The sequence below is a fragment of the Pleurodeles waltl genome, chromosome 12 (assembly GCF_031143425.1).
Source record: "Pleurodeles waltl isolate 20211129_DDA chromosome 12, aPleWal1.hap1.20221129, whole genome shotgun sequence".
NCBI classification, from domain to species: Eukaryota; Metazoa; Chordata; class Amphibia; order Caudata; family Salamandridae; genus Pleurodeles; species Pleurodeles waltl.
This window is the reverse complement of record NC_090451.1, coordinates 472,318,672-472,331,793: the sequence shown is the minus strand read 5'-3', so window position 1 is coordinate 472,331,793 and position 13,122 is coordinate 472,318,672.

Here is a 13,122-nt window from a genome sequence, read left to right as displayed (position 1 = left end):
AATTATGTTGGAAAATGGGTTATTGGTAGGGCAGGTAGGTACCTACACCTAGCAACAAGCCACAAACCTCCACAAAAGTACAGTTAGGTCTCAGTAAATTAATCCCAGCTCTACCCTTGGTAGCTTGGCATCGAGCGTAAAGGCTTAACTTAGGAGACAAAGTGTAAAGCATTCAAATATCACACAACAGTAATTAAATAAAACACAGGAAACAGTTTAAAAATCTAAAAACCAATTTATAAAAATAGCTTATATTTTTATCTTTAAAATGACACAAAAACGATTAAAATCGGTTCAGGGGAACCGGAGATATGAATTTTTAAAGTATTATTATTTTCTAGCACTTAGAAACAAAAAGCGCCAATCGGGTCATCTGGTTGCACCAGGACCGGGACAAAGTCAAACTTTCAGGCCGACCGCGATGGAGCCCTGCTCGGCTACAGGTCGCGGGAAGCCTCGGTTAAAAAGTTACCTTCTGACTTAGTCTTTATTTTGAAGTTTTTCTTCACCGGGACGAACCTGCCAGTTGGATCCGACCTCCTGGAGCCCTTGTCCGGATACGCGAAGTCGGTTTCCTCGGTGGTGATTTTTACCTTCGGACTTAGTCGTTTTTTCGAGATGAAAATCCTTCGACCGGGGTAAACCTGGATCTTGATCCGACGTCCGTGGAGCCCTTCTCGGATACGATGGCTGGAAGGTCCCGGTCAACTTTTTACGTTCGGACTTAGTCTCTTTTTTGGATGTTTTTCTTTACCGGGACGAACCACGAAGTCAGGCCGGGTCGCGGTTGAGGCAAGCCGGCTAGAATTTCCGCGTCGGGTCGGTCACTTTATGGAGCTTTTTTCCAAAAATTCTCCAATCTTTTCCAAACTTCTGGGGCTTCACCCAGATGTTCTTTTAAGGTTCTTTTGGGGTCCACAGCTCACCCCAAGGGTCCAGAAGTTCTGTGATGGTCCTTGGGAAGTGCGGACTTCAACTCCCAGAGTGCACCTGGCGCAAACTCCTTTTTGGCCACTGGGCAGTGGTCAGCTGGTCACTTTTTCAGGAGTTGGTGCAGGGGACTCTGGTTAGCAATTTTTCACCTGTAGCAAACAGGGAGTCCCTCCTTGAACCAGTGGAAGCCAGGCAAAGTCCTTCTTGTGGTGAAGCCCAAGTGTGCAGCTGGTGCAGTCTTTCTGAGTGCAGGGTCCAGGTGCAGGCCAGGGATCCAGCAGGGCAGTCCTTCTTCTCCTTGTAGTTCTTTCTTCTTGAAATTTGGTGGGGATCTGAGGCGTGGGTGCAGGTCTGCCAGTTTTATCCTTGCTCCTGGGTGAAAAGCAGGGGGGCCCTGGTCCTCCAATCAGGGACAGGGTCGTCCCCCTGTGATGACCACTTCCTGGGAAGTGTGGCAAAAATCCATCCCAGAAGGCAACAGTCTCTAAAAATCCAAAATGGATGAATCTGATTTTTAGAGGAGAGATCTGGCTGAGCCCACCCACTGGTGTGGCTAAAAATCATAAACACACCCCTCTCCTGCCCTCTCCTAATCTAATCAAGGGGGCACCTAGCTGTCTGGGGTTGCAGGATGTGGGGGTGTTGCTGGGTGCTCCAGATGTCCTTCTCTGCCTTTGAAGACCAGTTTGGCAGCCCTCCCCCTTCCTGCTTCCCCATCTGCTGAGGGGAGATTCTCTCCCCCAAGCACATTCCTTTGTGTGAAGTCAGGCCACTTCACACCTCATTAAAGTAGCCTGGCAGAAGCTGCTGCAGGCTGGCCAATCAGAGCATAGCAGCAAAAACAATGCAGAGCTGAAATTGGCAACTTTTTAGGTAAAGTCTAAACTTTTTACCTGCACTAGTTATATTAAATCCAACAACTGGAAGTTGTGGGATTTATTATAACAATCAATTTGATACCAAATTCTTGGTATGTAACACTTAAGGAGACTTTAAAATTTTAAATAAAGTCTGCCCATTCTAGCCTATGAAGGCCATTTACTTCAATGAGGGAAAAACGAATTTGGCTGTTTTTACCTCACCAGGGCTTATAAATCTATTTTTATAAAGTCCCTGCTTATAGTTACATGGCACCCAGCCCTAGGGGCACATAGGGCACACCTTAGGGGTGACTTATATGTAAAAATAAGGTAGTTTAAGACTTTGGAAGTACCTTTAATTCCAAAGTCGAATTTGCATATAACTTTAATTTAAAAGCAGCCAGCAAGGCAGGCTTGCTTTTAAAATGACACTGGGCACCTCAGCAATGCACCTAGGTGTGCACCACCTATGCTGTGGTCCCTAAACCTACATGCCCTACCATATACTAGGGACTTATAGGTAGGTTAACTTAGCCAATTATAATTAGCCTAATTTGCATATCCATTTTACACAGAGCACAGGCCCTGGGACTGGTTAGCAGTACCCAGGGCACCATCAGAGTCAGGAAAACACCAGCATAAAGTGGAAAATGGGGGCAAAAAGTTATGGGGCCTCTGCAATCAGCCCCAGTTTCTCACAGCATTCAATAATATAAACATCATCAGTGTTAAGTTTCATGACTGCATGTATGCAATTAGTGTCTGGATGAACAATCACTGCCTAAAGCTAAAACGTGAGTAAGATGAAGGTAATTCTTTTTGGGAATAATCCCCAGTTTGGACCCCATCCTGTTGGCCACAGGAGATGGGACCAATCTCAATTCCAATAAAAAGGCAAGGAGCCTGGGAGTTGTGATTGTTGATAGGCTGAATGTTGATAATCAATTCAATTCAGTGGTATCATCCTCATTTAACACCTTAAGGATGATTAAGGAAATTCTCCCATTCATCCCCTCAGAGGCTGAGAAAACCGTAGTTTTGTCAAAAATAGATTATTGCAATGTGTTTTACCTAATTTTGCAAAAACAAGATCTGCATGAATTACAGACCCTTCAAAATGCGACAGCCAAATTACTCTTAGGTATTCTGAAATTCCAATCAGTCCCTCAGACCATCAGAAGGCTTCATTGGCTGGCAGTCAGGAACTGCATAAAATTCAAAGCCCTCTGTATAGCCTACAGAGCTTTGCATAATATCGGCCCTTAATTCTGGAGACAATCCTTCAAATGGAAGGAGCCCAGCAGAAATCTACGATCAATGGGGGCAAAGAAGGTAGTAATCCCCAGATTCAAGAGGATAAAATGGGGAGGAAGAAGTTTTGTTACTGGGGCCACCAAAACCTGGAACCTGCTTCCATCTCACATCAGGGTTGTTCCCTTCCTGCTTGCCTTCAGAAACAAGCTGAAAACATGGCTTTTAACAATTAATTTACCTTGCCTTCAGAAACAAGCTGAAAACGTGGCTTTTTAACAATTAATTTAAATCAGGGCTTTATCCAGTTGTGCTCAAGCCTTTTGCTAGTACCAGGACACCTCAGGGTAAACCAACAGTCTATAAATTGCTTAATATAACATAACACCTTATTTTTGCTGGTCTTTGGTCTATGGGCACTTTAGCACTGCTAACCAGTGCTAAAGTGCTTCCGTTTTCCTTAAGACACTAGTTAAGTGGCACTACATGCGCCTAGGGCAAATAAATGCAATGCTACTAGTGGGTCTGCAGCACTGATTGTGTCACCCACTTAAATAACCCTTTAAGCATGTCTCTGGCCTGCAATTGGAGCCTGTGTCTGCAGTTTTTAACTGCCATTCCAATCACTCAAAACTAACCTTTTGCCAGGCTCAAACTTTCCTTTTAAATACATGTAAGTCGCCCCTAGGGTAGGCCCTTAAAAGCCTAGATGGTAGGATGCATTGTGTTTAAAAAATAGGACAGACAACTGCAAGCTTTACATGTCCTGGTAATGAAAAACTCTTAAATGTGTTTTTTTATTACTGTGAGGCCTACCTCTCCCATTGAATAACACTGGAGTTACCTTATTACATTTAATAAGCTATAATTTCCAAATGAGAGCAGGTAACCAGTTCTTGTTTAGGGTCTCTGGAATTGCAATAAAAAATCCTAAATTATGGTGAAGTTGAAATTCAAGTTACCTGGGTGAGAAGGACGGGACCTGCATCCCTTAACCCTCAAACCCCAGAGTGACTCCAAAGGCTAGTCAGCTGGTCTCCTGATCTGAAGGCTCAGGGGCACAACAGGCTTCCAAAAACCTTGCACCTGGACTCTGCCATCTGTGAGTCTACCCTTCCAAGTAGTGCCATCCCAGTCCTGGACCACTGGAAATTGGCTTAGAGTACTCTGCCAGCCTCTGTGGGCCCTACCAGACTGATGCTTTGGCGATGCTCTGTGGGTCAGAACCATCACCAGACCCACATTGCATCATAGCTCTTTGCTGCATCGGAAATGCTGCTGTGTGCAATATCCTAGGTGAAGACCCTTACATTTCTCGTTGGCGGCAGCCTCGGCGACAATACGAAATCAACATCGCAGGGTAGCAATTCCTCAGACCTACACTAAGTCCCAACTGTGCAACAGATCCTCGAAACAGGATTTTGCATCACTAGCCCTTATCAATGGGATCCTGGATGATGACGCAGGATTTCACACTGCAGCATTGCCGCATTTCAGAACTAAAGGACCGTTTGGGGTGCATGATGCATCTTCATAGCGGATCCTCACAATGCTCTGCAAAACCAGAATTCAATGTAGTCTGCTCAATAGGCCTGACTGCACCCCTATAGCTGGATCACACTCGATCATGGTTGGCATGAACTTGTGACTTTGTTCAGATCGGCATGGACATGTATCTACAGTGGTGCTTTATGCCTATTGGCACTATTTTAACTAAAATCAATTAAATTGAATATCTCCTGTTCTACTGATTGGATCTTTGTTGTTTTGGTCTTGTTTTATTTATTAAACCTTACTTTATTTTCCTAAATTGGTGTGGGATCCTTTTGTGGTGTTTGTTCACTGTGTTACTGTTTAAAGTGTTGCACAAATACTTTACATGTTACCTCTGAGTTAAGCCTGACTTCCCTAGTTAATTTAGGGTTTGCTTCACCCTGGGAAGTATTGTGGCTGCTGCTTGAGAAAGGTTTCACCCCCTCCAACAAGTAACCCAATTTCTCAGAAAGAATAATTCTTATCTCTGCATTATAGTTTAGGTGCTGTAGGTTTGACAATGTCCAGATGTTCCCACATCAATCTGAATTTGAAAGAGAAGTTGCTACTCTTTGTCTATAGAGTCATCCTTTGTTTTCCCCCAGCCTGCGTTCTGCCGTCTAATCCGCTTTAAATTAATTTTTGGACTCCTTGCAATAACTGAAATTGAAATAAGTCAATGTGACCTAGTTTTTTAAATGTTACCATTGTGTCTTTGTACACATATACATCCGTAGGATAGACTCTATTATCATTCAGGGATGATATATTCATCATATATTTTTGATTTTGGATATTCCAACTTTTGAATTATATATGCTCATTTATCCAGGTGTGTAGTTTAAAGTGTAGGTTTATAATTATAAATGTAATTGAGCCATTTGATTCATTGCAAAGTGATAATTGAGCTTGTTCAAATATACTGTATATTTTTAGCATGGCTTGACATCCTGATTTTTTAGTTATTATTCCAAAGAAATTAACACAGTTTCATTTAATTTGATATACTAATTTTTCAGTTTGTGTCCATAAATAATAAAAAATATTTCAGAGAACATAAGTAGGTGAAAGACTAGAGGAGTCTTCTTTGAGTATTTAAAAAATAATCAACATTGTTCGGAAAGAGTATATAAACTAGACCAAAATATTAATAAATAGCAAGGAACTATGACCCAGGATGGGAGTCATGCGGTATTTGTAAACACCTTTTCTTGTTAAAGACTTAAAAAAGCACAGTGAGTTATCTGGTTTACCTGCCTGCTCAAAGACAATTTTGCCACTTAACTGCAGAGACAAGAACAGCTGTGGTCCCTTATTGAAAAGTGCTTCTGTTGTACAGAAACGGTATACAGTGTGGGCCATCAATGAAACTTGAGTAGGCCCCATTTTGGCGCTAAGATCAGCTTAGTTAGCTGAAGGAAATGAGGGGTTGAGTATATCAATGTAGAGAAACCCTAAAATACAATCAAATTATTACAGTATTCATAATTCTGTCTATTGGCAAATATTTTTACCACCATCTTGTTTATTTTTGTAATATTAACTTTTTATATTATGTGTGCTAATATAAGATTTTCATTTTTACACATCTTGAACATATATTCCTAGTTTCCTAGTGTTCTTGAGTGTGTCTATTCAAGATGAATGAATGAGGGCTTGGGTTCCAGTAATTATTTCTTTGTGTCTCACAGAACTGACTGTTATCTAATATGCTCCTTGTTCAAGTAATGATCAGTGGGTTGTGAAAGGTTACAAACTGCACGGTTGTCTCTCTCAAATTTGCACATGGGCTAACTCTTTAGTACCAGAAGGTCTTAGACCTCATTCCTGGTTCTTGGTCTGAAAAATGTATCATGAGCACCTATACCACTAGATAAGTGTACGGTACCATATATAGGCAATAAACCTAGCTCCCAAGTGAGGGTGGTTAATAAAGTAAAACAAATATTTCCAATCAAGCCTGTCAAAAGCCTTTTTGAAATCCACATACAGGTTTGTGAGTGGTAGCCTGAATCTCCCCACCATCGCCAGTGTGTTGTTAAGATGTTTAATGTTTTATCTGGTGGATGGTGGCTGTATAAAGCCACTTTGATCCTCAATCACTATTTGTATACATGTAGTGAGTGTCTTGGTTAGCAACTCGACCTTGGCATTCAGTAAGGCCATTGGCTCGTACGATCCATGGGCCAGATGTATCAAACTATTTTTGTATTCGCAAACGGTACAAATCGCAGAAATCGTCCGTTGCGAATGTACTAATAATTCCAACAGAAAAAAGAGGCGTCATTGCCCCCTGATAGTCCAGATGAGACCCTGACTGAAGAGGCCGAAACGCGTTGACATATCGTTGCGAGATTGAGGTTTTTAAGTGATTTAATTCAGATGAAGAATCTAATTTGCACTACACAATACCTTTTAAAAAACAAATAGGTATTTGTTAGTTGGTTACATCTAAACCTTTCATCATCACAATCCAGTGGATTACAATCACACTTGTAACAGTAACCACAATGTAAAGAAATGCTGCTGGGCATTACCCTCCTCTGGCATTTTGCCAACATTGACTTTTAATATAATTGTTTGTGTATATGTAAGTTGATGTTTGTTATGTCATGTTCATATTTAGGTTGCATTTTCCATCGACGAGCTACTGTTGACCTTGTATAAAAATGGTCACCCTCTCCTTGGTACAGGAACGCAGGTCGTACCATCTCTTTCTTATCTGCTCCACGGAGCGCTGCGCAACCCCCATTGCACAGAATTTCATCTGGAAGTCAGCCCAGAGTTTTCGCTTCTCACTCTCTGGGACCTAGAGTGAGCTCTTCCCAAATAGCCGGTCATGGCTCCTCACCACCTCCTCAGTGAGCACCTCCAATTCTTGCTCACTGAACTTCAGCTTCCTCTTCGTCTATCTCTTCTCCTTCCCATTAGCAGCATTGACCATGTTGATGTGAAGTCCTGGCTTGCTCACAGACTTGCTACCTGGGGCTGTGCTGTGTCTCTCTCACTGCTCCTTTGGGTGTGGCTCCTGGAAACAGCCTGGGCTGACTCACTTCCTACTTCTGATGTCATCAGGCTGTGCCAGGTGTGCATTTTCGCAATTTGCGATTTCCAAATACCGAATCGCAAATATTTTTGCGATTCGGTGTTTGGGCCTCGCAATTTGCATAAGCAATTTTTAAGAAATCGCCATTTCCGAATCGCAATTTTGTTACATTGCATTATGCGACTCAGAAATGGCGATTTCTTAAAAATCGCTATTTGCGATTCGCTAAGGTTTTTTTTCATACATCTAGCCCCATATCTTTTAGAGGGGCAACTACACATTTAGAATTATACTCATGGTCACTTACCTTAGGTCCTGGGGTAAGTGAACTTATTCTTTCAAATAAATCCAACATGAATGGGGCTTAATTCTTCAAAAAGCAGCAGCACATTTTATCAGTGTCAAAAGGAGACTTTACCTTTTAACATGGATAGTTTCTGATATATCCCCTTTGTCTTTAGATCAATTAAGCAATACAGCTGTTCTAGATTTGCTTATGACCCAGTGTACTAATACTGAAAGGCCTTGACCTTACATTCTCAGCAAGACAAGGGTTCTTGTCCAGGCACGTAATTTGTCAAATTTGCTTTATGATTTGATCAGTGTGTGGCCAAATTCTAGCTTGTTTTGACAATAGAGGGAGTATTTTGTAAGAGTTTACGGAAAGTGCCTTTCTCTCTTCTTGCTTTGTACAAACAGTATCTTCTTGTCAATGTCCAAATTCAACCTCAAATGGTCTAGTAGTAGTCCTATATTTTCTATCTTTGTGAATATAAATTAGACCAGGCAGGAAAATATCCAACTTCCTTACCAAGGGCTCAACTTTTCTAGGCTTCTGACATTTGGAACCTTATAGGACTTTCCAGGGTTGGGGACATTTGGACCTAGGGTGATGTTATACCCTGGCCCGAGCAGCAACAAGATTACTAGCTAGTGCTCACATAGAGTTACAGATGCATGCAACTCCAATATGCACCTAGAGAAGTGCCACCCAAAGGGTCTGACCCACTGGAATCCTCTCTGCTAGAGGATAGGCTACTTGACAAATTCATGCCCCACAAGGCTATATCACTGACACATAACAAACTACTGAACCAATGATAGATGTCCTACAACACATATGAGAGCAGTGGGATTAAGAACTAGAGGGACCGGAGGACTGTGAATGGGTGGAGGCCCTGCCATTTCCCAAGCAAGTATCCATATGCTCAGGGGTTAGTCTAGTCCAACTAAAGATCCTCCATTGATCCTATTATTCCTGAAAGACAATGATGAAGATGGAGAGGATGACAGATGATCATTGTTTGCATGGATGTGGGCAGATGGACACCTTTTTTCACATCATACGGGAATGCCCAATGATACTGGGAATTCCAGTCAGCTGTGGTTGAGTGTATGGGAGAAGGGAGGAGAATGGATGTGGATATATCTGCTAAATAGTGTCCTAAATATTTGGGGCAATATTGACATCAGCCAAATGCAGTGGCAGAACAGGCCCTAGGGCTGGAGGACTGTAGAAAGATATGGACTGGTGTATGCTGGCAGAATCAATGGTTTACACAGGCAGAGGCTACCCTAAGAAATGGGGTATAATCTAGAATGACTGAAATAACTATAGAGGCCAAATATATGATCTCTGTCCCCTTCATGATGCTTATAGCATACAGCCAGAGACCATTAGGGGAGACGCAGACAATGAGAGCAGAGAAGCGGGGAAAGGGGGAAAATGGAAATGGCATTTGATAAGACTGTAAGAAGTGTGATAGTGCTATGTTTCAATTTTGATGTTATCTTCAAATTGGTAATTAATAGATATTTTTTTTAACTTTGCCAGGCTACATATCGTGCCTTAGCTTCAAGTTCTACTTTTAATATCTCAACACACCCCTGGAATATGGGTGAAAAGCATGAAAAAATCATGCTATATTCATTACACCTTGCTTTCATTTAAGCTAATATTTCATGTGTTCCACTATTTGAAACAACACCAGTTGGGACTCTTCCTGAAATGACTACCCAATAGTGTGTGGCTCCTAAAGGGCAACCGTGTTTGTGCAAAGCACAGCCTCCAAGATCTTCCATCATTGTTTCACTGCAACTACAATAAAACAGTTCCCTAATGAATGAATTGGAAATGGCAATCTTCATCTACACTCTATTACATTCTGATCCCCATGATAGGCAGTGCTCCTAAGTGAGACCTTCTCCCTAGAATCTCACTGATCTGGAAAGAAGGGCAGGAATCACAGACATCTGTGGCCAGTAACAATAATAATCAATCTTCCAGCAACCATAGTTAAACTAATATGCCACTCGAAAGGAATTTAATTAGCCAACAAAGAAGGGAATCTTTGCCTTCTTCTTTCCTCAGGACCAGATTCTTTGGCTCATTATAAAGTAATCTGTTATTTTAATGCAGAGTAAACAGCGTTTGCACTCTGTGTGGGCTATTGATTTTCTTTAAAGTACCTTGATAATTTCTGCTTGGATATACCTTCTTACTGACTGCAACTCATTCATCTGAAGCCTCCCTAAAGCTAGCCTTACTCTGGATTATCTCATTTTCATTCTTAGCACATTCTCTAATCCAGAGTATGGTCATGTGCTTTCATCATTGCTAATTAAATTATGCAACACATAGGTAGAAAAGGTAGAGAGGCAAAGGTATAACAACATGCATAAAATATTTATCTGCAACTCTCATCTTGGAAATAAATCCAAGGTATCATTTCATATGATTGAAAGATATTATCAACACTTAAATTCTCACATATGAAAGTTAAGATACATAAGCTTCTTTATGGACTTCACTAGACATTTCATTGTTGTCAGAACTGCTGTGCCTACTGTTGCCACTACTGCAGTGGTATCATTGCTATTCGGAGTTCTATGCCAGCTAGACTAGAGCATTTGTGTGATTTCTTGGCCTCTTAAGAGCTAGTTGTCTACATAAAGTCTCATCATAGTCTTGTTGGATTCTAAGAAATATCCATTATCAATGTAACAGACGGTTTCTGCACACATTGCTTTAATTTTAGAATCCATTGTGGGTAGATTGTTGGTAATCTGGCCTAGCATTCTTCTCGCTCCCTTTGTGCCCTCTGTACAGCATGGTCCTGCCATAAATGTCAGCATTTCATTCAAGCTGCATAGGATATGTGAGCTTAAAATCAACTAAATGCTCTACAACTTCAGATTTGTATGTGTATTTACTTTCAATAAACCCACTTTGTGATATCAATGCACTGACTGTTCATTTCTTTTTTAAATATTTTTTATTATTATTTTCAAAAGCGAATACACAAATACAATATATAATTAGACCTTCTTCTTCAGTTGGAGAGATAGATACATTCCCCCCATTTATCCCCACACAAAAAATCATAACAGAAGGGAATATTGACTTAATACCTCAATCATTAGCCATGAGCCAGTTCCGAAATTGACCCCAGACAGAATTCCCTTTCCTCCTGGCCAATCTTCCCTTCCGCTCATACAGGGAGATCTCTAGATGATATACTGATATTAGCCTGCCCAGCCATTGCTGCAAAGATGGTGGTAACATGCTCAACCATGCAGAGGAGATACATAATCGGTACACTGCCATAGCAAAAAAAATGAATGCCCTCTGTCGTCCCCTTGTTTGTTCGGCAGCCCCTAGGACCAGAATTGCTGGGGTAAGAAGCACCTCGTACCCCAAGATTTATTTTATTACAAGTTGCATCTCATCTATCAGTGTCTTTAGTTCTCTGTAGGTGGCAAACATATGTATTACATCTGTTGCATGATCCCCACACCTTGGACAATTAATTCCACGTGACCCCCCCCACTTGGCAAGGTGGGCTGGTGTATAATACAAGTTAAACACAGTTTTATAATGTTGTGCCTGTAAATACGAAGATAGTAGCATAGTATGACCTAACTCGAGTGAATTAAAGAAATTAACACTTCCATCCACCAGTTTACCGCTCCACCGTTCGCTATGCTTCTCCCGGTCATCAGGTTGCTCTGCCATTAACAAGGAGTAAATCACTTTGATAGTCAGGTTCGATTCTCCCAGAATATGTTTTAACAGTTGATTGCTTTTAAACCCCTGTGGCCCACCCGTTTTCTTGCTCAGAAAGTCTCGCACCTGTAAGAATTAAAAAAAATCCCTTTGTTCTAAAGCAAACCGTTCTTGGAGACTCGTAAATGTCTTGATTCCAACATCATCAAAAAAGTCCCCTAGCCTCGCTATGCCTTTGGAGGCCCATTTTATCATATAGCTGTCTTTTAAAATGTCCGGGAGCTACGAGTTATTCTTGATTAGGGTATAATAGTTAAATCTCCGAAGCCCATTCTTTGTTCGCCAGGGCCACCAACATTTATAAGCTGCCTCTAGTACCTTGTACCGTGTTTTCTTATAATACCCTGGTTCGTGAAAAGTTAGCAAGCACCCCTTTGAGGCAGAACCCACAAGCAATTCGTATATATTAGGGATATAAGGGCTGCATTCCCCCTTATTCTCCCCTGGTCTATCCCCCTTTAGTGGACGCATATATTGGAATGCAGCTGCCAATTGGTATTGCTTCAGGTTAGGCAGAGCCCACCCCCCCCTTACACGAGGTAGGGACATAAGCTTGGCCGACCTTCTGCACTTGCCATATGCCCAAATGAATCTCATAATTATCCGTTCCATATCTTCAAACCGGGCTTTTGTGAAGATCAGAGGTATGGTCTGGAATAGATACAGTAATTTGGGATGTTACACCTCCCTATTTTGGTCATATGCAAGTTGTTCCATCTGTGCATATCGTTTCTAGCTTTTACCATTATTGGATCCAGATTCATGCTGACGATTTCTCCTGCCCTTGGTGAAATGCTAATACCAAGGTATACTGCCTGCTCCACCCTCCGATTGTCCTGTGATTTCGTAAATTGATTAACCAGTAGCTGAGTTTTGGTCCTATTTAACAAATACCCAGAGAATGACCCAAACTTAGTAGTGATCTCTTCGACTTCTTTCAGTGCTGTATCCGGATTGGAAGTTATAATGGCAATATCATCTGCATAGGCCAGGACTTTTGTGTCCCAACCATATCTTTGTACGGGATAATCTGCTCGTTTTCTTCGAGCTGTCTGAGCAGAGGGTCTATATATAGAGCAAATAGCAGCGGAGAACAAGGGCATCCCTGCCTAGTGCCTCTCCCCACTTGGACGCATTCAGACTGCCCTCCCATTAGTTGGATTCTTACTCCCGGAGACTTATACATGGCCTTTATTGCCACTATGAATTGTTCTCGAAAGCCATATTTCTCCATGACCTCCCAAAGGTATTTCCAGCTAACTCGGTCAAATGCTTTCTCTGCGTCAAGTAGGGCCACAGCCATAGGTTCCTCCGATACCTCTGTTGCATCAAACAGCGCAATAACTCTTTGAATATGTTCTGCCGTATCTCTACCAGGGACAAATCCGTGTTGCCGGGGCATTACCAATTTCCTGATTACTAAGGATAAGCGT